This window comes from Chiloscyllium punctatum, chromosome 23, assembly GCF_047496795.1.
Source record: "Chiloscyllium punctatum isolate Juve2018m chromosome 23, sChiPun1.3, whole genome shotgun sequence".
In the NCBI taxonomy this organism is placed as follows: Eukaryota; Metazoa; Chordata; class Chondrichthyes; order Orectolobiformes; family Hemiscylliidae; genus Chiloscyllium; species Chiloscyllium punctatum.
Genome location: NC_092761.1, coordinates 6,659,947 through 6,685,299, shown reverse-complemented (window position 1 = coordinate 6,685,299; position 25,353 = coordinate 6,659,947). Strand labels below are relative to the sequence as shown.

The window sequence follows — 25,353 nt, the reverse complement described above, 5'->3', positions numbered from 1 at the left end:
ATGGAAGGGTTTGGGTTTTCCAATTTACAGTTTCTTTCGTCCAATTCAAATTAGAGCTCAGATCAACGTCTCTCATTGTCTATAGAACTGGCTTTGGTTTAAGCAAAAGCTGCCTTTTGGTGAGTGAACTTGCATGTTGGAGCCGACATCTGAAGTGAAGCACAAGGAGCTGGTCAAATCCTGAGAACTCTGCCACTCTCGGGGAATGTGTCTGTGTGTCTTTTTCTGTGGGAGACACGACGTGGGGAATAACACAGTATGACTATGTCAAACTTCAATCCCATTGTCATGTCATCTAAGATCAAAGAGAGAACCTCACTGCCATTTGCACTGGAAACATCAGAACACATAAGGTTATGGACCAAAGCTGGAAACTGGGAATAGAATAGATGAATGTCTTTAAACCAGACTGCACCATGGGCCAAATGGGATTTTCCATTCTGCAAAACTTGAAGACGAGTAGAAACCAATCTGCAGTGAAACTGATCAGAAATGAAATGGAAAATCCATTTCATCGAGAATACGTGCAAGAGCGTCTGCCTTCATTTCGTGTAATCTCGTAGTTAGGATTTGGAAGTCTAACCGCAATAGTGTTGGTTCTATTCTCGGACAGGGAATGCATGTTTTATTGTGCAAATATATCGTGGTACCAGTATTTCTTACCACTGCTCCGAACCTGGTAATGCTTGGTTTTGTGCCGGTTAATCAAAAATCAAAAAGATACAGGTTTTGGAAATATGAACTATAAACGAGAATTGATAGAGAAACCCGCTACACCTGGCAACATCTGTGGAGAGAAACAGGATTTTTTTCTTAAGATGGACAGGAAGCAGGTTAGTTATAGATTTTTAGATTATACTGTTGGGAAAATGATAATCTTACCTGTCGAATCAAGATATTTATCAAAATCACTGTTGAGCTTACAAATATCGAATTTACAATCTTAAAAGGACTTAATCAGCTGTCATGCTACATTCATTTTCCTGAGCTGGTGGAAGGCTATGTTTTAATGGCTACATTTCCTTTTAGTTTCTGTTATTTAGCAGTCACGCCGAATGGAGAATTGTTTCTTTCAGTGTCTGCCTCAATATGGGTCTTTGTTTTTTTATATAATTGTCTCTGTATCTTCCTGGGCCTTTTTCACATTCTCCGACTCTCTGTCTGTCCATATCCCTCATTTCCCATTTCTGCTCTTGTAAAGCCTGACATTCAGAGACAGTTTGTGATTCGAATTGCTGAGAGGCTTTCTGACGCCTGGCTGGAGTCAGTCGAAGTAGTCCCACATTCTCTGTATAATGCGTCTGTCACTTCGACCTGAGGCAAGGAGACATTTCTTCCTCAAAATCTAAAGACCCTTTCGAAGTTAAAAATGATTTCCTTATCCAACAGAAAAAGAAAGTAATTACATAATAGATGAAGAAGGAAAACGATGCATTTACTGTTGATGTACAACGAATGAATGGTGACAGCAGAGAATGACGTTGATCATGTCGTGGTGTCAGTGCAATTACAACAACATTTCCCAGGAATGCTGCAGTGTCTCCTGCCTCACCACTTAATTTCCACGAAACTGGGAATGAAGGAATGAGAATAAGAGGATGAGAAGCAGAAGTGCTTGTGGAACTGCGGGAAGAATCTCCAGGTTAATATCGTAGTTAAAAAGAGCAACCTACACTTCTGGATTTAAACCAGGACAATGAAGCTGGAACGCGAAATCAGAATGTACAGCAATTCAAACAGGACACTGAGTTTCTCGATCAGCAACACAATACTTGAGAGAAATAACGAGCTTTAAGTACAATGAGCAGGCACCAGTGTGATGGGAGCTGTTTTCACCTGCTAATCCATGGCGCCACGTTAAGAGTCAGATTGCTCGTTCATATGTGCAATGCCTGAACCACTTGATCACAGGAATTCGAATACGCATTTTCTGTATTAATGTTGCTCACTATGAATGGCAATAAAACTCTTCTTATGCAAAAAGAGACGTTTCAATGCTGAGCATGCCCCACTAAAAAGACACAGAAAAAGACAGTATCCTCTTGCATTGGCATCAAACAGATATTTTCGTCTGTTTAAACTGACAGAATAAAGAGGATGTGCTCATCTCCTCTCGCGTCCCATTAATCACGTTAATACACACGCAGGGATTTTCAAACCAAGATGAACAGGCTCATTGTTGTGAATTGACAGCAGTGGTGTCTGAGTCATTTCGAACAGTGAGCAATAAATGCTGAACCAATAGCACTGACACTGAGCCTTGCACCATCAGCTCCACACTCACATCTTGTGTTATGTCTCCGAGGCATCAGTGCATTTGACTTTAATTATTCTACCCTGCACCTCTCCTCAAGTTATTCCCGACTGCTTGCAGTGTCGAATTAGAACATGCAATTATTAGAAATGCATTTCTGGGACACAGTTGTCTTTCAATGAGTTAAGATTCACTGCCCATCCCTAATTATCCCAAAGATGTAGGGGAAGAGTAGACTGACGCCACTCTGTCAATGTTACTCATCCAGGGAAGAGCAGACTGACCCAACACTTTATATGTAACTCCCCCAGCAAATGGCAGACTGACACCACTCAGAGAAGAGCAGGCTGTACCCATTCTGTCTCTGTCACTCATCCAGGAAAGAGCAGGCTGATCTGATTCTGTCAATGAAACACAAGCAGGGAGACGAGCCTGACCCCACTCTGTCAAAGTAACTCACTCAGAGAAGAGAAGACTTATTCCATTCTGTCTGTGTGAATCATCCAGCGAAGACAGTAATGAAACCATCCTTGCTGTTAAACTCAGACAGAGAAGAGCAGACTCTCACGATTCTGAGAAAGTAACACGCCCGTGGAGGAGCAGACTGACACCACTCTCTTAACGTAGCTCACCCAGGGAAGAACAGACTGAGTGCACTCTGTTATATTACTCACTAAGAAAGAGGCAGACTGACCCAATTCTGTAAATATGACTCTCCCAGGGAAGAGCAGATGAAGTCCAATCTGTCAATGTGACTCAACCAGGGAATAGCACTCTGACCTCACGCGATCACTTTAACACAACTAGGAAATTGCAGACTGACGCCACTCTGTCAATGCAACTCACCCAGGGAAGAGCAGACTGATCCCGCACTGTCCAAATAACTCACTCAGTGAAAAGCAGACTGACGCCACTCTGTCAATGTAACTCGCACAGGAAAGAGTAGACTGATGCCACTCTGTCAATGTAACTCACTGAGGGAAGAGCAAACTGACGCCACTCTGTCAGTGTTACTCACCGAGGGAAAGGCAGACTGACCCCACACTCTCAGTGTAACTCAGCAGACTGATCCCACATGGTCAATATAAGTCATTCACTGAAGAGCAGTCTGACCCCAGTCTATAAATGTAATTCACTCAGGGAAGAGTAGACTGATCCCATTCTCTCTATGGCACTCACCCAATGAATGAACACTAACCCCACTCTACCAATTAACTCGCCAGAGAAGAGCAGACGAAAGCCTGACTGTCAACATAAATTATCGAGGGAAGAGAATACTGACCCCGCTCTTTCTGTTTCACTCAGGCAAGGAAGAGCAGACTGTCACCACTCTGTGAAAGAAATTCGCCCAGGGAAGGGCAGACTGACCCTACTGTATCTGCGTGACTGACACAGGTAAGAGCAATTAATCCAACTCTGTCAATGTCTCTCCCTCAGGGAAGAATACCCTGACCCCTCTCTGTCCATGTAGCTCACCCAGGAATCAGCAGACTATCCCCACTCTGTCTATTTAAGTTCACAAAAATCCTCTGAAGTACGTCCTATCCAGACACTGTCCACATCACTGTCTCTGTAACCGTGTGCGTTCAATGGCAAATCCAAATAACCTGCAAATGTTTAGAATGTAGCAGCAAACCAGAGCTACCACACAGTAATTGGGCGAATGTGCAAACTTCCATCAGGCAGACACCTAAGCCTGGAATGGAAAACAAATCCGACAGCAGTCGTGATTATAAAATGGCAGAACAGAAACCCATCAAAAAGAATTGCGTCCCTGTGTGTTGCAATGATTCTGAGTATTAATTAAGCCCCCCTCACTGTAGTTAATTTCCATTTTCATCACTGCCAACCTTCTTCAAAGCAAAGCACGCACTTGCTTTTTTCAGACTTCCAATATCCCGCTTTCATCCCGCTTTTTACCTAATCATATTTCTGACTTTACAAACTACATCACAACAGGTTGACAACTGCAGAATGAGCTTTGTTCCGATCTCCACTGATGTTGAGAGTAGGAATACAGCCTATTCGAGTAGGACTTGATGCGCTTGCGGGTGGTGTATTCGCGGCATTATGGCTTCTTTTTTTTCATTTTCGGTCTACTATTTCGAGTTCATTGCGCAGACTTCTGAAGAAGACTTTTTGGAGTCGAAATGGTAACTGTGATATCTCTCGGAAGACAGACGTAGCTTTATTTCTGTTCTCTTATAAATTGATCTTCTTCTGATCTTTGCAAGTGAAATAGGGTGCCTTGCTATTGCTCGGTTTTAGTTTCAAAATCAAGAGAAACATGAAGAAGACAATATCAAAGAACACAAAGTACTGAGTTGTTAAGATAACTTTTGCAGCAAAGGTGGACATGAAGGTCAAATTAAGATAACGGTTCAAGAACATTTAGTCCGGAAGTGGTATGTGACTTTAGTTCCAAATATTTGTTTTCGTTGTTCCAGTACATCTTTGTTGAACCCAGAAAACATTGATTGTTTTCTGTATTCATTTTGTTTCGCGATATTTGTCTTCTGGTCGATCAGGGACAACTTGAATTTGCGTCTGCATTGAATAAGATTTCGCTCTTTCTTCTGAGAAGCAAACCTGTGCATTATGTACCAATTATCATGCTGACGGCTAAGAAATTCAAAATGAATTACGGTTTATGAATCGTGAGCCAGAATGAAGTGATCCACTGGCGAGCAGATGTTACCACGCCCTATTCCAACATCGGGCCTGAACGGTCCATTGGCAGAGTCTGCAGAAAGGAAATGTCTAAGTGAACTAGTCCTTTGTTCAGTTTGATTTGATACCAATGGTAGTGCTGTTTCGGGGCAGAAATGTGTCAACATCTCTGACGTTAGAGTCAAAATTTAAGTCACATCTACTCTTTGGAGTGTCTTCACATATCGGAACATGCTGACATGAAAACATCTAGCTCTGATAGCAAAGGTTTTTACATTAAAGTGGGAGTATGTTTAACTAAGCAATTCAGACGGCCAAGATGAATAATTGGCATTTGGTTCTTCAAGCTGAGCTCTCCACACCAACTGCTCCAACGAAGGCCGTGGATAAGGTCCCCATCGATTATTTTGGTCAATTTTAGCCTCAACAACAACCTATTGTTCTGAACAATGCTACACCACAAGCAGAGTGCTATGTCTGATTTTCATCGTTAATTTTCAAATTCAGTTCTTATTGCACAGTTTCTTACGAATGTGGACAGCAGAAGACCGTTAACATTCCATTTCTAATATTTCCAGAAAATTCTACTCCACCGATATCGCCTTGCCTTATCACACCTCACGCCAGGAACCTGGATCAGTCGAGTTCCTTTCCACACATGGAGTTTCTTTTTCGAATTCATTGACTGCTGATATAATAGATTATTGGCCTTGAGAGTCAGCTGTAAATTAAGTTGAACTTTCTCAGCTTGACTTTCAACTGATCCTAAAAAAAAATTCCTCACCTGCAGGTAAATGCATTGCATTGCTTCTTGTTTTGCTTAATTCCACCCCCAACCCCCCACTCCCCACTCCCGAACATCCAAATTTCACGATAGTTCGACAAATGTTTTAAAACTGATTCGTGTTGGAAGTTGGTGGCTTTTTGCGTCTCGACATATAATTTATTCAATTGGACGTCTTGAAATGACTTCGGATTCTTCACAGTTGAAATTCCACTTTCGATTGAATGCAAAGCTCAAGCTCCACGAAATTCCGCTAAGAGATTAATGACTTATAAAGGAATCAGCGCTGTGAACAGGATTCGAACCTGTGCAGGGAGACCCCATTGGATTTCGAATCCAACGCCTTAACCTCTCGGCCATCACAGCTACAGAAAAGTTGCCAATTTTCATAGTAAAAGAACTGAATTCATGAAATACGCAAGTTGTTTGAAGAACAAATTGTCAAGACCCAAAGATTTCGCCAAATCCTTTGCAGAGACCCAGACGAACGTTACCTTAGCAGATTGACAGGCTTTCACCGCAAACGAGATCCTGACACAGCTGAAGTTGTGGGAATGATTCTTCGTCGAATTTTAGAGTCACGGATGTACACCACATGAAGAGAGGATCATTGTCTCACTGCGTCCGATCGACTTTGACTCAATTGCTCATCATCTGGTGCCACAGTTGTTTTTTAATATTCATCAAAATATGGTATTAGAAATATTGATGCTAAGTCCATAAACACTAGCTACATTCGTAAAAACAATCGGAATTAGAAAGAATGCAGAACCAATTTACAGGAATGGATCCAGCAACTAATCCGTAAGATCTGACATCAGGTAATGAACTTGTGAGCACATGAGAGGAAGATTGACCGAAGATTTGGTACTTGAAATCGTCTTGACGGAATTATTTGCAAGGTTTTTGCGGTTGTTCTAGAGTCATCAAGTCCTTGAACAATACAACACGGAAAGTGGCCCTTCTTTCTAACTTGACCATGGTGGACAGTTATCGTAAATTAATAGGCCACATTTGCCAACATTTGGCCCACATCCCTCTAAACCTTGTTACTCATATATCCATCCAGATGCCATTAAATGTTATAGTTGTACCAGTCTCCAACAATTTCTCTGGCAGCTCATTCTGGACACACTTGAAAAAGTTTCCCCTGACGTCCCTTTAAATCCTTACCCACTAATTTTAAACCGATGTTTTCTAAATTTTGACTTCCGCACCAGCAGGAAAACACCTTGATGAGTCAACCTATCCATGTCCCTCATGATTTAATAAATAGCAACGATTTGACTTTATCATAATTGTCAGGAGGGTAATGTGTTGAGATTATTTGTCGAAGGTTTGAAGTAGAAAGTCCGATGTACAGATTTTTAGAATTGCATCTTGGAGAAGTTTTTGATAAGTCATTGAAGTCTAGCAGCAGTTGTAGAAGTCTGTTGTGAAAGCTGCAGAAGGATTTCAGGGCACGAGAACGAAGCATTATTTCCAATGTATTGTGGCTCAGTTCAACCGCACTTGGACTACAGTATGAGGAATTATAATCCTCAATTTGTAAAGATACTAATGCCATATGAGGAATACCACGAATGGTGATTAGTCTTGATGTCATGGATGAACGTTAGTCCTGTGAATTGAAATTGGGCAAATCCGGTCTTTCTTAAACAGTTTCAACACAAGAGAGGTAATCTCATTGAGAGTTGCAAAATATTTGAAGAGATAAACAGGGTGGTGCAATTAAATTTTGTTCCCTCATTGGTGAATCTAGAAGCAGGAGAAGACAATTTCAAAATGAAGCATTGTGATTTATGACCAGGATGAGAACTATTGATTTTTGTCTTCGCCTTGGGAAGTCTCGCTATTCAGCACTACAATGAGCCTTGGATATTTGGTCTTTGAAAGCATCACTATCAGCCTGACCCGCCGACACTTACAGCATCACTATAGACCTGACCCCTCACACTTACCGCCTTAATTTCAGCGTGAACCCCTCAAATTTACTGCATCAGTCTCCATCTGGCGCCCTCACATTTACTGCGCCACTTTCACTTCGAGACCCTCATTTTGACTGGGTCACTATCAGCCTGATTGCCAACCACTTACTTTGTCACTATCAGTCACGCCCTTAAACTTCCTATGTTAATATTATCCTGACTCCTTACACTTACTGTGTCACTATCCATCACACTTATTATGTAAGTACCAGACTGACGCCTCACACTTACCGTGTCACTACATCACTGCTTCCTCAAACTTACTATGTCACTATCACCTTGACCCTCTCACATTTACTGTGCCACAATCACACTGACCACCTCACATCTTCAGCTTCACTATGAGCTTCAATACTCACACTTACAGCGTTACTACCAGCCTGACTCACTCACACTTATCACCTGACAATCAGCATTATTCTCTCAAATTTATTTCATCATTATTAGGCTGAGGCACTCACACTGACAGCGTCACTAACAGCCTGACCCCCTCATGCTTACTGCATTGGTATCTCTCTGATCCCCTTAGAATTACTCCGTCACAATCACTCTGACCCCCTCATCCTTAATGCATCACTATCCTTTTGGCACCCTCATACTTCCTGCATCACTCACACCCTGAGACATGCACACCCACTGTATCCCTATCAGCCAAACCCCACTCACTAACGGCATCACTCTCTCTCTAACCTGCTCACACTTAATATATCCCCATCACCTTGACACTCTCTCACTTAGTGCATCAATATCAGCCTGACCCCCTCATGCTTACTGCATCACTACCAGCCTGATCCCTTCAAATGTACTGTGTCACTATCAGACTGACCCATTAGTACTTACAGCATCACTATCACCTTGAGCCCCCAAACTTAGTGCGTCCAGATCACACTGAACCTTTCACTCTTCGTGTGTCACATTCAGCCAGACCCTGCACACTATCATTCTGACCTCATCATGCTTGCTGCATCACTATAACTCTATTCCACTCACTCTGTTGTGTCACTATCACCCTGACAATTCATACTCACTGCACCACTATTATCCTGACTCCATCACAGTTAGTATATCATTATCAGCCTGACCTCTTACACTTACTGTGTCACTCTCATCCGGTCCCCTCACATTTCCTGTGTCACTCTCAATTTGACATCCTCAAAGTGTCTGCGTCACTGTCACCCTGAAGACGTCACACTTACTGCATTGGTGTCTACCTGAAACCTCACGCTTATTGCGTCACTATCATCCTGAGCGGCTCACACTTACTGTGTCACTAGCACACCAAGACTCTCACCTTTACTGTGTCACTTTCGGCCTGACACCTCACACCTACTGCATCACTATAAGCCTGACCCGCTCACACGTTTTGAGTCACTACTACCCTGACCCCCTCACAATTGCTGTATTGCTATTAGCCTGAGCCCCTCACTATCATGCTCATCAAGCTCACAATTACAGCATCACTATCAACCTGACCCCCTCACACTTTCTCTGTCATTATCTCCTTGACCCTCTCACACGTAATGCGTTACTGTCACACTGAGACACTCACACTTTCTGCGTTACTATCAACCTGGCCCCTCACACTTGCCTGCCTCAATATCAGCGTGAACCCCTCACACTTACTGCATCACTGTCCATCTGCCATCCTCACCTTACTGCACCAGTTTCACCTTGACATTCTCATTTTTACTGTATCACTATCAGCCTGACAGCCACACACATATTGTGTTACTATCAGTGATGCCCTCGCACTTCCTATGTTAATATCACCCTCACTCCTAAAACGTACTGCGTCACTATCAGCCTGACTCCATCACACTTTTTGTGTCAGTATCAGACTGACGCCTCACGCTCACCATGTTCCTAAAACTCTGTCCTTTCACACTGACTGCGTCACGATCAGCCTGACCGCTCAGACGTACTGCGTCAATATCACCCTGACCCACTCACACTTTTTGTATCAATTTCAGTCTGACGCCTCGCACTTCCTCTGTAACTAAAACTCTCCCCCTCATACTGACTGTGTCACTCTCAGCCTGACCCCTTCATATTTACTGCGTCAATATCAGTCTGTCCACTCAGACTTAATGCGTCACTCTCACTCTGATCCTCTCTCATTTACTGCGTTACTCTCACCCTGACCTCCTCACATTTACTGCATCACTATCAGCCTGACCCACTCACACAGTCTTTGCCATTTCCACCTTGCCGGCCTTATTTTTATTGCTTCCCCATCAGCCTAACCACCACACACTTATTGCGTCACTTTCAGTCACACCCTCACACTTCCCATGTTACTATCACCCTGAATCCTTTCACTTATTGTGTCACTATCAGGCTGACCCCTCACACTTACTGTGTCACTATCAGCCTGACTCCATCACATTTATTGTGTCAGTATCAGACTGATGCCTCACACTTATCTTGTCACTAAAACACTGCCTCGTCACATTGACTGTGTCACTATCAGCCTGACCCCCTCACACTTACTGCTTCACTATCACAATGCCCTTCTCTCACTTACGATGTCATTTACACCCTGACACCCCACACTTGCTGTGACACTATCACACTAAGGGCCGTACACTTAGTGTCACTGTCGTCCTGACCCCTTACACTTACTGCGTCACTATCACACTGGTATCTCACACCCACTGTGTCACTATCATCCTGAGCCACTTACACCTATTACGTCACTATCACTTTGACCCCAACACACTAACTGCATCAATATCAGCCTGACCATTTCACAAATACTGCGCCACTACCAGGTTGACTCCCTCACATATACTGCTTCACTATCAGGCTTACCCACTCATGCTTACTGCGTCACTATCTCCCTGACTCCCCACTCTTACTGCATCAAGATCATTGTGCCCCCATACACTTACAGCATAACTATCATCCTGACAACGTCACACTTACTGCGTCAAGATCAGCCTGATCCCCTCAAATTTAATGCATCACTATCAGCATCAACACTCACATTTACTGAGTCAATTCTAGCACTACCCCTGCACACTTACTACATCACTAACCGCCTTACCCCCTCGCATTTACTTCATCACTATCAGCTTCAACACTCACATTTACTGCATCACTTCTAGTACTACCCTTGCACACTTTCTACATCGCAAACCGCCTTACCCCCTCGCATTTACTTCATCACTATCAGCCTGAGACACTCACATTTACAGCTTTACTACAACCTGGCCCTGTGAGTGCATCTACATCACTGCCACCCTGACCCCTTGCCCATACTGCGTCACTATAAACCTGGCCCCTCAAATGTTCTGCGTCACTATCACACTGACATCTCACACTCACTGCGTCACTATCACCTTGACCCCTCACAATTACTGCTTCACTACAACCTGAGCCCCTGAAAGCATCTGCGTCACTGTCACCCTGACCGCATCACACTTGCCATGTCACCATCACAATGACACATTCACACATTCTGCTTCACTGTCATCCTGACACCTCACACTCACTGGACCACGACCATCCTCCCCCTCATACTGACCTGTCACTATCATCCAGAGCCGCTCACACTTATTGTGTTCCTATCACTCTGCTCCCAACACACTTACTGCGTCACTATCAGCCTGACACTCGCACATTCCCGCATCACTATCAGCCTGACGCCTCACAATTTCACTGTGTCTATCAGTCTGACTCCTCACATTTCCTGCATCACTATCACCCTGGCACTTAACACTTACTGGCCAGTATTAGCCTGACGCCCTCAACATACTGCATCAATATCAGCCTGAACACTCACACTTACTCTGTCACCATCACACTGACCCCCTCACATTCACTGCGTCACTGTCACCCTGTCCACTCTCACTTCCTGCATTAGGATCACTCTGACTCACCGACACTTACTACATCACTATCAGCCTTACCACTCACACATACTGTGACACTATCAGCCTGACCCCACCACACTTGATGCGTCTCTATCCGCCTGACCCCCTCACACTTACTGCTTCACTATCAGACTGACCCCTCACACTTAACGCATCATTAACAGCCTGACACCTCACACTTACTGCCTCACTATTCCCCTAACACCTCACTTTCATTGGCCACTATCAGCCTGACGGTCTCAACTTACTGTGTCACTACCAGCCTGAATGCACACACTTACTCCCTCACTATCACCCTGACTGTCTCGCAATCACTGCGTCAGTCTCTGCCTGACCCCATCACACTTACTACATCACTATCACCCTGTCCCCTCCCACTTTATGCGTCAGGATCAGCCTGACACAGTAACACTCACTGCATCACTATCAGCCTGATCTCCTTCCAATTACTGCGTCACTATCAGCCCGACCACTCACTCTTACTGCGTCACTGTCACACTGACCCCTCACACGAAGTGCTTCACTATCACCCTGAACACCTCACACTTACTGCGACACTATTGGTCTGATCCCTCAGACTTACTGCATCACTTTCACTCTGACCCCCCACTGCGTAACTATCGGCCTGATCCACTCACACAGTCTGTGTCACTACCACGCTGACACCTCACCCTCATTGTGTCACTATCATCCTCACTCCATCACACTTATTGAGTCACTGTCAGCCTGATCCCCTGTCATGGAAAATTATCATTTTTTTGTGAAATCTGTGAAAGCATGGTTGAAACAAAGAAGTATGGACCTAACTTTGCAAAAAGACAGAAAAAATGTAAAGTTCTAACTAATTTTCAGCTGACTCTCAAGGCCAATAATCTATTATATCAGCAGTCAATGAATTAGAAAAAGCAACTCCATGTGTGGAAAGGAACTCGACTGATCCAGGTTCCTGGCTTGAGGTGTGATAAGGCAAGATGTTATATAGTATAAAGGGAATATGTGAAAACCATCAGGCGTCCATTTTATGAGGCGTCTTGCAAATGTGTCGGGTCCATTCTGCAAATTTCAAAATATACTTTTTCTTTGCTCTTGGTAGCATTTGCGTCGAGTCGATTGAAATTCCACGTCAGTATACTCGGGGGCTCGCCTGGGACCCTGCGACTGGGTAAGATTTTGAAGATTCCCAGGAGGTGTACGCGCCACTGCCTTCAAGGTCTTTCACTTCATCTCGAGCGCTGAATTGGCCCCTTTGAGTGAGAGGACTGGGGATAAGTGGATCGCCCCAGAGTCGCGTTACGAATCGAATAGGGTCAGGGTAAGAGTTGTGGCTAAATCCGACAGAGAGACTCGTTTGAAGAGAATAGACGAACCAGGAAGAGGGGCCAGTAAACTCTCGTGCGGTATTCGAGTAAAACTAAAGGGCAACGATTGCCGTCTCTAGAGAGTCTAATAGACAGCAAGATTAATGGTGGTTTGAGACTTGGAGCCACCATGGGCAGCGTTGGAGTCGCCAAAGCTGTACCGGTTACGTGGGTTCTTGGTTTGTGAAAACCAAGGCAATGAGGCGGTCGCACCCAATGAGAGGTGACCTCTGGAGGTAAATGCAAGTTATATTGGCAAAGAGAAGATTATGGTATCGTGAGAGAGGGAGAGATAGAGAGATAGACAGACAGAGAGACAGACAGAGATGAAAACTTTTCCAATATCCATGAAAATCGGCTCCAGCAAGAGCAAACAAAAAGAGGGTCCACAGACAACTCGGAATGGTCAAGAAAAAGTACAATATATGCTGAATAATTATGGCCCAGTTTCTGGAAAACAGTTAAAAATGTAAATCAAGGAATGTGTTTTTCTGGAGGAACGAAGTTTTAGTAATATTCAGTTGCAAATGCTGAGGTCACCGTTGGAGGAGAGAGAGAATGAGAAACGGAAGGGTAAAATAGAACCTGTGAATTGGAGTGCTTATCACATGTTGAAGGCTGAGCCTGATTTCAGGGAAAGAAAATCTCGAAATAAAGATAGATCAAGTACACATACAAACACCAGCGCACATGCACACACACACGGAAAACAACCTAATGAAGCTGGACAGTGTCTTAAGACTGGATCAGATCCTGACCTTAATGGGTGTCCTCGAAGAGCTACAGCCCCCCTACGAGATCCACTTCACGAAGATTCCAAGTCAACGGTCGCCGCCTCAGGGTCTGCTGAATCACCAATAGCATATCATACCCACAATCAATTGAAGCAAGAATACCTAAAGAAGTCGAGAGAATGTCCTAGTACCTTTAGCGCCTCACAGAAGTCAATAACGTCCATTGTGGACTGATTCCACCAAAGAACATAACGACGGCAGAGATCACACCGTATGTGACACACCTGAGGAGCAGCTTCATCAATGGAATGAAGTACGAAACAGCAAAACAGGTAATAATATACATGTATTACCTGGGACACGGGAAAGTTGAATTAGATAGAACAATACGTGATACATGCTGAAAAACTACTGGCTCAAGAGAACCATAACCGGAAATTAGAGATGGAACAGCAATCACATGAACCTCACCTTATTATAATGCAAATGGTCGTTCAACCATTGGAGGGAGGAACTGCGAGAAAAGAGAGAGGCACAGGTGGAGTTCGCAAAAGAGGAAGGGATCGCGAAAGTGCGCTTGCAGAGATAAATCTGGCTGGTGCTTTGTTTGCGGAGCAATGGACCACTGATCAAGACAGTGCCCGCACAGACAGCCTCAATCGGTCCTGGAGGCTGGACAGCATGGTGACTGACAGGGGACGACTGAGGTTGAGGTGGGCAGGCCACAAGGTACAGGTAAACCTCTTTCCTTTATACTTGGCAACGAAGAATCCCTAATGCTAATCACTTCTACTAACCTAACGGGCACTGAGATGTATCCCAACTCTATATTGAAAATTGAGATTACGAAGTGTGGACAATATGTTCAATATAACAATGATGCGTATATGTCGATGCCTACCTCTATGTTATATGTGGAAGGTACACCAGTTTCCTTTTTGGTAGATACATGGCCAGCATATTCACTCCTCAAATCAAGACAGTTCAGAGAGTTGACGCCAATAAAGATGAGTGGAATGTTCCTGAACTCAATGGAGGCATCAGGCGTCGTGATATGAGAGTTTTGCCGCACCCATATTGTGTGAAATCAGTAATGTGTATCCATTCTAATTCTCAATTTTGTTAGCGGAATTCTGTCCTTTACATTTGATGGCTCGGGATCTCATAGTGAGATTGGGGTTGTATTTGCTCAGTACTCCGATGGGCTTGCAGGTAATTCAAAGGGAGAATTCACAAGTGTAAACTGTAAAATACAACCCACGACCCCTGGTGTATGTCTTTGAGTGGCGATTAAGCCAGAGAGCAATGAGTTCAGTGAGTAATTCACTCGCCCTGGAAGCAGGTAACCATGATAATCCTATTAACACCGATTTGTTTTTGCGGGAATATGCTGCACTGCACAGCACACATACACCACGATATCCCTGAGGAACAATAAGAGAAGTATTGGTTCAGGAGATTGGTTAAACCAGGTCAGTTGTTATTGTGCGAATTTTATTGAAGGGATGACAGATGTGCAGTCAGTGTGATCTTATGTAAAGTATCTGCGACGGCAAGTAAACTCTATATTTTTGATGTGGAAGGCTATGCTCCTCGCGTCTCACTGGCGAAGGTGTCCAGTGACTGGTGGCAGGATTTGGGGCCATGGGGATGAAAGGCATAAAGAACGAAATGTTGGGTGTTCTGGGTCGATGTGGGTATGTGGTTCATTGCAGATGGGTCGACATATAGGAAGAAATTAATTTGTCTAGCTCTGGCAATAGAACAGTCGAGGTAACACTCTCTAGCCCTGAAGAGCCTAGAAGGCTGGCCTGGCGTTTCCCTAAGATAAACTTCTCAGACCCAAGATTAATAACGGTCCCTACTGAATTATGGGTAAAAGGCAAACATGATGTGGGGCATATACGAGGTTGTGAACCAATTCTAGTAACCACGAAGTCGGAATATCGTCCTTGCAGGGCACAATACCCGTTAAAACCCGAGGTCATGGACGTAGTTACTCCAGTCTTTCAATCCTTCCCAAAGGCTAGCGAGATAATTCCCTGTGTAAACTCACCGGTGAGAACTCCCAGTTTTCTGATCAAAAAGGCAAAAATTCCAAGTGAACCGGAGGAATGGAGGTTAGTTCAAGACCTGCAGGCAGTCAATAACAGTGTTGTCCCGCGAACATCAAATGTTCCCAACCCCTATACTGTATTAGCTCAATTTTAATTGGACAGTAAATGGTTCCCTGCTGTGGATTTAGCAAATACTTTCTTTAGTGCACCCAGATAGTCAATTCCGGTTCACATTTTCATTCAAAGTGAAATCTTATGAGTTCACACGACTTTGCAAATGTTACTGTGAGTCACCCACCATATATAATGAGGCTCTACGCAGGAGTCTGGAGACTGTTGTTTTAACCCCTGGGTCTGCACGTCTGCAATCTGAAAACGATTGCTTAATAGTAGCACCGACCGAGGAACAATGTGACAAGGATTCCCTTGCATTGCACGAGGGAAGGGCACAAAGCCAGTCTCGCAAAACTTCAATTTATGCAACAACAGGTGAAGTTCTTCAGTCACTTAATATCTGAACAAGGGAAGACCATTGGTCAAGACAGAGTGCAAGTAATTCAGCAAATTCCAGGCCTCACATGAGGAAACAATTGCTATCCTTTTTGGGCATACGCTCCAACTGAAGAACGTTTATCCCACATTACACTAATCTTGAGGCGCCCTGAAGTGACATGGCCCATGGAAAAGAGTAGCAGAACCAAGGTCCGTTGCAATGGATCCCAGCGGATGAGTTGAATTGAAAAAGACGTTTCACAGTACACCTACACTGGGAATTCCGAATCCAAACAAATGTTCATCTACCATTCAAATGGTAGATGAAAAATATGGCTGCATGACATCTGTATTGTTGCAGGATCATGGAGGAAAATTCCGGCTGGCAGCTTATTTTTCGGCTAAGCTAGACCTCGTAGCGGCAGGATTGCGTAAATGCCTGCGAGCTGTGGTTGCTATATAATCGGCTTTGGCGACTTAACCAAACTGATCGCACAGCAAGTATCCTTTCTGCTTTCCGAGCAAAAGACAGCACATACGTCGGCAGCACGTTGACTCAGATACAATACTGTGTTCTTGGAGAAGCCTAACATTGCAATAAAACGATGTAACGTCCTTAATGCTGCTAGTCCTCTCACTAGAGAAGGAGACGGAGACCCACATGATTGTATCGCTGTAATTAATAAAATGGGCTGCCTCGACAAGACTTGCAGAATTCGTCACTTCAGAATCCAAATATGGCGGGTTTTTTGTGGATGGGTCAGCATTCCGGAGCAAGGAGATAGGCCAGAATTGTATTGGGGATGCTGTAGTAACTACCCATGAGGTATTCAAAGCGGGATCACTCCCTTCTCAACTGTCAGCGCAAGCAGCGGAGCTGGTTGCATTGACTGAGGCATGTACATTGGCTAAGGGAAAGACAGAGAATATTTAACCGATAGCAGGTACACATTCGGAGTTGCAGATGATGTTGGAACCCTGTGGAAATACAGGGACTTCTTGACCTTCACCGGAAAGCCCACCACACACCGTGATCAGATTTCTGACCTCTTGGAAGCGGTCCTATTGCCTAAATCAATCACTGTGTGTAAATATGAAACCCACACGAAAAATAACGATTCCATTTCTCAAGGAAATGCAAGGGCAGACTCAGCGGCAAGGACGGCAGCCCAGCAGCCAGTAAATGATCAGTTTGACATGGGAATGACAAAAATCCTTACCCCAACAGCAGACGTACGGGAGTCACAGTCGAAGTCCAGGCTTGAAGACACGTTTGAGTAGGAAAAAGCAGAGTGCAGTTTGAGTTAAGGGGTATGGTGTGGGCCCAATGTTAAACCTTTTCTACCACGATCATTATTTCCATTCTATGCCAAACTGACACACGGTAAGGAACATGTGTCAAAAGAGGGGAGATATGACAGCATTTCAGCACAGTGGTACACTGAGGGATTTGCTCATTACTTCCAGAAATATTGTGAACGATGTGTTATCTGTGCCACAATAATGTGGGGAGGGGAATACAGATGAGTCATGTAGCACTTCCGAAACCCCAATAACAATTTGAACATTTGCAACTGGACTTTACCGAACTAACACACTATGAAGGAAAAAGGTATTGTCTGGTAATAGGTGATATGTTTTCCAAATGGGTGCAAGCGTTCCACAGCAAAACAGAATGCCAGTGCCATAACCAAAGCTTTCCTAACTGAAATAATTCCGAGATGGAGCATCCCTGAGAGGCATAGTAGTCCCAAGGTTTGAGAAGGTGTATCGCTCCGGTTGAGGTTTAGGGTGTAGGTTTGCTCGCTGAGCTGTAGGTTTGATATCCAGACGTTTCATTACCTGGTTAGGTAACATCATCAGTGGCGACCTCCAAGTGAAGTGAAGATGTTGTCTCCTGATTTCTATTTATATGTTTGTTATGGATGGGGTTCCTGGGGTTTGTGGTGATATCATTTCCTGTTCGTTTTCTGAGGGGTTGACAGATGGTAAATCGATCTATGTGTTTGTTTATGGCGTTGTGATTGGAGTGCGAGGCCTCTCGGAATTCTCTGGTGTGTCTGCATATAGAACAAACCGACAAACACTGACCAAATACTCAACTACACCAGCAACCATCCCAACTCGTATAAAGGAAGCTGTATCAGAACACTATTCCAACGAACCACCACACACTTCAGCACAGAAGAACTTCGGAAAACAGATGAGAACCACCTATAAAACGTATTCAAGAAGAACAGATACTTAAAAAATACAGTCCACAGATTCCTCAGGAACAAACCATGACAAGTAGACCTAACAGAGCCAGAAACCCTATCGACCTTTTCATACATCAATGAAGTCTCAGATGTGGCAGTCAGACTACTAAGACCCCTCGGAATCCCACCAACAGTCTCAAACAAACTAACTAATTTAAAAGACCCAGTACAACCCATGGACAAAACCAACGTCATATACAAAATTCCATGCAAGGACTGCCACAAACAATACATCGGACAAACAGGAAGAAAGTTAGCCACCAAGATACAGAACACCAGCTAGCCACAAAAAGACAAGACCCTCTCTCCCTCGTAGCCCTTCACACGGATGAAATTTAAACACCATTTCGACTGGGACAACACATCTATCCTGGGACAGGCTAAGCAAAGACATGTCAGATAATTCCTTGAGGCCTAGCACTCCAACCACAACGCCATAAAAAAAGACATATATCTAGATAGCATCGATCAACCCCTCAGAAAACGAACAGGAAATGGCATCACAACAAACCCCAGGAACCCCATCCTAGACAAACATATAACTAGAAAGGAGGAGACAACAGCTTCTCTTCACTTGGCGTTCGTCACTGATGATGTTACCTAGAACATAGAACATAGAAAAATAGAGGGCTGTACAGGCCCTTTGGCCCTCGATGTTTCGCCAATCCAAGCCCACTTAACCTACACGAGTGCACTAACCTCCATGTGCCAGGTAGTGAAACGTCTAGATATCAAACCTAAAGCTCAGCGAGCAAACCTACACTCTAGGCTTAGTAGTGACAGTGCGACACCATTTGTCCATAATGCCCTACAGCAGATTAGTGAGTATTTGGGAATAAACATGGGATAACACTATGCCTACCACCAAATGAGCAGTAGGGCAGCGGAAAGAGAAAATTCTACATCAAAAAATATATTGAGAAAATGCTGTGAGGAACTAGGGATGACATGGACAAAGGCACTTCCAATTGTGCTAATGTGTATGAGAGCTAGGAGGAGAGGGAGAGCTAAACTTAGCCCGTTTGAAATTTTGGTTGGTAGGCTGCCAAACACAGGAATTGTCCCCAGACGTAAGGGAAGCCAGATAACAGGCCACTGTGAGGATGAGGCGTTGTGTTACTGCATGAAACTCTCTACATTTCTGTCCCAAATACAGAATCAAGTGAAGACAGCACTACCCCAATCAGCAGAAGGGAAGATGTACGATCTATAACCTGGAGCCTGAATAGTGGCGAAAGACTTCAGGAGGGAAAACAGGAAGGAGAAGATGTGGCTGGGACAGTTTCAAGTACGCCTTACAGCACAGATAGCTGTTAAGGTCGCCGGAACAGCTACGTGGATACACGCCAGCCCTTACAAACTTGCAGGTGGGACTAAGGAGACATCGCACAACACCAAAGCCAGTTTAGAGCAAGTATTTATTAAGCAAATGTGGGGCTGCCCCAGTTCACACTGTTGGCAAGCGCCCTGGTAGGACTATTCATAAGGGCAGGGGTGTCTGGGATGCAGCAGCTGACGGTAATCTTAACTGATAGGACGAAGTGGATCTTTAAATGCGGCCCATAGCCGTTCAGTAACAAGGTCGACTATAAATTGGATAATTAAGATTTATGCAGGGAACCATGCCGCGCCGGTGACTGGCATTTAGTAGTAGGCACCACAGCAAAAGGGGCACCTGACATGGGAAATAGATATTCTATAATCAAAGTAAAACTCAGAAGAGCAATGAGGGAGTATCGTGATGTGGAATATAGATAGATCCTTCTCTGACATCTGTAGACAGGTGAATATAGTGGTGCAGTCGCCCGACCCCCGCCCTCAGAGATGCATTGTAGAATGTACTACAGACGATAGGGGCAATGGGGCATGGCAACCAATCAAACCAGATCATGGACCTAACCCCAAGCCGGGCAAAGGGCATTAATGACACACCCGAACCCGAAGGGAGACGGCCGTGGCGAGAAAGCGAATTTAAAGCAGATGGGGAATTTGCCTGCTGGATATAAATGGCGTAAATGCGACGCCAGTAGGTTGGGAGCTGCGAAGGGCCATTGTTAGATGTGAAGGGAATAGAGCATGTGCTTTGGTCATAAGACAAAACGAGACATTAGACGTTGGCTACACTTGTCGGATATGTTTGCACACAGCCCAAAGGTAGACTGCCCAGCAAATTACTGAGAGCCTGGCGAGAAATGCCAGCTGTCTGCTTCCACGGGAGGCGACTAGCCTGACCATGATAGTGGGGGGGGCAATTTGGGCAAATCTCGTGTCACCACTCGAACTCCAGGCTAACTACAGCCCCAAGCCTGACACGCGACCGTCCACAGCATTCCAGATAGTGGATTGCAGGGGAGAAATGTGTATTTGCACCAATCGGGGGAGACTCCTTTTGGGTATCTCCCAGTGTACCTTGATGCTGTACTTGAACAATGACTCTTGTACACCAACATACACAAATGATACGACCATAAACATTGCTTGTTCCTTTATCAATGTTCAGACCATGAGCGGCATGGTGGCACAGTGGTTAGCATTGCTGCCTCACAGTGCCAGAGACCCCGGTTTAATTCCCGCCTCAGGCGACTGACAGTGTGCAGTTTGCACATTCTCCCTGTGTCGCGTGAGTTTCCTCCCACAGTCAGCAGATGTTCAGGTAGGGTGAATGGGCCATGCTAAATTGCCTGCAGTGTTAGGTGTGAGGTAAATGTATGGGTGGGTTGTGCTTCGGCTGGTGTGTGTGGAGTTGTTGGTCGGAAAAGCCTGTTTCCACGCTGTAAGTCATCTAATCTAATCAGGATGGCAGTTATAATATGGGCAGGTTTCGAGAAAGGGTACCACCACCCCCCGGGGAGAAAGGGGTGCTGCTACACCGCGATACTGTCCACCAACACAACAGTGTTCGCCCTAAAAGGCAGCAATTGCCGAAATCGGAGGGGCATCCCTCTGCATTGGAATTGGTACACACTCGCAGAACATCCTCGCATATGGTGTATTCGGAAATGAGACAGTGGAAGGCCTAGCACTCATGAACACTGAGTTAATAGCGGTTAGGAAGCAGTGGCACAAAATCAATTAGTACTAGACATCCTGACGGCCGAGAGAGGGGCTGTCTGCAAAACGTTAGGTACCTCGTGCTGTATTAATGTTCCTGATGAGTACCAAGATATAACTGGTTTAATAAATGGTATGAAGGCAGCTAAATGAACGCCTCCACAAGCAGGTGACTCCTCCTCCTGATGGCTCTCGTCCCTTCTGGAGGATGGGGGTAATGGACCCATATCGTTCTATTAGTTGTAGGACTGGTCTTACTCATACTGCTTTGAATAACAGCCTAGTTGTGTACCTGCCTACACCACTTGCTTATGAATGCAGTAGGATACGAAATGTTAAACTATCAGTGGTCCCAAAAAAGGAAGATCCGATTGCTTGTCCACACCCTACACCTACGTTGACGAATGTGACGTGTGAAGATGAGCTGTGTATCGGGCAAACCAGGGAAATGGAAAAACCACCACAAAGCTTTGTTAGAGTTAGGTGGTGTCTGAGGAAATGCCTGGTGTTCATAAATTATTTTTGATATATAGCAATCTGGCTTTTTATTTGCTTGTTGTCCTTGTTGTAAAATGACAAAAATTTGAAAAATTCAATGGAAAATTAACAAAATTAACATTTACTGTGAAATCTGTCAGAGAATGTTTTGCAAAATTTAATACTTCGCTGAAATATGCAAATACTTTGCTGAATTCTGCGTCGAGGAGTCAGCTTGTCTTTGTGGAACTTTGCAAACATTTCACCTGACTTTGCGAGCAGCCAAGTTCAGAAAAAAAGCTTCAGAAAACATAAAGACAATTATGTCCAAGGCATGGGAATGAGAAAATATGAGCTCGAATGTTTCCCAACACTTGTCCTTGAGCATGTGATAAGAATAGTAGAACACGAATATGTGAATTTTGTTCGCAGCCCTTACTTAAAGCACTTTTGCCAAGTATATTGGCTGCTCTGCATGCAGAGGTTGAAAAGTAAATCCTTTCCTTTGCTCTTGCTAGCAGTTGATTCGAGCCGATTAAATTTCCACGACAGGTGTCAGGGTGTCAGGCAGTGGGAGAATTGTTGGGTATCAGTAAATGTGAGAATTGTTGCACAGTGCCATTACATTGGAAAATTAGTACAAATTGCCAATTCATTAAAGAATTTTAGCAGAACACCTCTAAATGGAAGAATAGGGGCAGGGAATCAATGAGAAGGAACAATTTTGCAAGCAGCATTAAAGTCGAGATTCTAGTTCTCCCACCAAGAAATGAAAAAAAAACTTTGGAGCAGGGAAGCCAATACGTGGAGGAAGTGTATCAGGAAACAACGCAATGGGAAAATTGACGCAGGACATCAATAATGGGAGAGTTGGTGCCGATGTCACAAAAGTAGAGAATTGGTGGAAGACGTCGGAGAACTGGTGCTGAATAATATTAAATGTGGTGGAGGTGCAGTTGCTGATGAAAAGAAGATTCTTGCAGGATTCGAAACTGGGAGAATGGTGCACGGAGGTGAAGCTGTGTTTGGGACAATTGTTGCACGAACCACAAAATGGAAAAATTGCACAGTGGAACTTTAACAGCGAATTGGGGTATGGCACCACTCTCTCAGAGAGTCAGAGTCGCGTTCCCCACTCTGGGAGAAGTTGGTTTGGATATCAATGAACATGAGAATTGTTTCAGGGCAATATTGTTTTCGAGAATTGGTGTGGGGTGCTTAAAGCATGCAGAGTTGGAACAGAGCATCGTTAAATGGGAGAACACGGGCAGGAATCAGTAAGTCAGAGAAATGTTGTAAAGTGCAGGAAAGTGGCCATTCGATGCAGGGCGCCAATAATGAAAAAAACTTTGAGCAGTAAACCATTATGTGGAAGATGTTTGTCAGGAAACAGCAAAACAGGAGAGTTGGGGCAAGGCAATACTCAGTGGGAGAGTTTCTTCAGTTCATGACGAAAGGGTGGATTAGCGCAGAATTTGTCAATTTGAGAATTTGATGCAGTAAACGCCAAAATTGGAGAATTACAGCAGTGGACCACGACATGGGAGAATCATTGCAGCTACATAGTTAATGGAAAAGTGGTGTGGAGTGGACCTATATTAGATATTTGGTTCAAGTCACCATTAAAATGTAGAATTAGAGTAGCGCACTCCTAAATGCGAGATTTGAACACGGGCATCAGAAAATGAGACAATCATACAGGGATATGAGGAAATGGCAGAATTAGTATCGTTATATGAAAAAGCAGGAGAATTCAGTGTCGGAGTATGAGGAAATGGGAGAATAAGTATAGGGGTATGAGTAAATGGAGCAACAAGATCTCACGGCTCTGAAACTCAATCCCCCTGTTCATGAAAGCCAATAACACCATATGCTTTCTTAACAAACCTGTCCACCTGGGTGGAAGTTTTAAGGGATCTATGTACCTGCACACCAAGATCCCACTGTTCCTCCACACTGCAAAGAATGCTGCCTTTAGTCCTGTACTCAACTTTCAAGTTCGATCTTCCAAAATGCATCACCTCGCATTTATCAAGTTTGAATTCCATCTACCACCTTTCAGCCCATCTCTGCATCCTGGCAATGTCGTGCTGCAGCCAGCAACAGTCCTGTATACTGTCAATGATACCTCCAACCTTTGTGCCCTCTGCAAACTTGCTAACCCATCCTTCAATCTCCTCATCCAAGTCATTAATAAAAATTACAACGAGTAGAGGCCCAAGAACAGAGCCCGTGGAACACCATTTACCACTGACTTCCAGGCCGAATATTTTCGATCCACAACCACTCGCTGTCTTCTGTCGACCAGCCAATTCTATATCCAGACAGCTAAATTTCCCTGTATCCCATTCCTCCTGACATTCTGAACGAGCTTACCATGGGGAATCTTATCAAATGCCTTGCTGAAGTCCAGATACACAACATCCACCGCTCGACCCTCATAAACATTCCCAGTAACATCCTCAAAGAACTCAATAAGATTCGTGAGGCATGACCTGCCCCTCACAAAGCCGTGCTGGCTGCATTTAATCAAGCCATGCTCTTCCAGATGGTCATAAATCCTATCCCGCAGAATCCTTTCTAACACCTTGCAGATGACAGACGTGAGACTGACTGGTCTGTAATTTCCGGGGATTTCCCTATTTCTTTTTTTGAAGAGAGGAATTACATTTGCCTCCCTCCAGTCCTCAGGTACGAATCCGGTGGAGAGCGAGGATGCAAAGAGCTTCGCAAGCGGCGAAGCAATCACATTTCTCGCTTCCCAGAGCAGCCGAGGTCAAATCTGGTCTGGCCCTGGCGACTTGTTCATATTAATGCTTGTCAAAATTTTCAACACATCAGCTTCCTCAATCTATCTGTTGCAGCAGGATTACCTGCTCCTCAATGGTTTCATTCACTACAAAGTCCTTTTCTTTCGTAAAGACAGAAGCAAAGAACTCATTTAGAGCTTTCTCTACCTCCTCAGACTCTATCCACAAGTTCCCTAATCTATCCCTGATCGGCCATACTCTTTGTTTGATCATTCTCTTATTCCTCACATATGTGCAAATGCCTTTAGATTCTCCCTAATCCTTCCTGCCACGCCTTTTTCCTGCTCCCTCCTGGCTCTCCTCAGACCATTTTTGAGCTCCTTCCTCGCCTGCCTGTAATCCTCTAGAGCTGAGCAAAACCCTTGCTTCCTCCACCTTACGTAAGCTGCCTTCTTTCTTTTGACGAGAAACTCCTCCGCTCTCGTCATCCAAGGTTCCTTTATCTTACCCCTTCTTGCCTGACTCAAAGGAACACATTTGTGCATCACTCGCAACAACTGTTCCTTAAACAGTCTCCACATGTCTAGTGTGGCCTTTCCATGGAA

The 25,353-nt window shown here is 44.4% G+C and overlaps 1 non-coding gene across 1 annotated transcript; it reads right to left on the bottom strand.

Moving 5' to 3' along the window:
• Positions 1-5,992: 5,992 nt before the first annotated feature.
• Positions 5,993-6,074, bottom strand: trnas-cga (transfer RNA serine (anticodon CGA)). Its single transcript has one exon. It is a non-coding gene; the product is annotated as a tRNA-Ser (tRNA).
• Between the last annotated feature and the right edge of the window lie 19,279 nt (positions 6,075-25,353).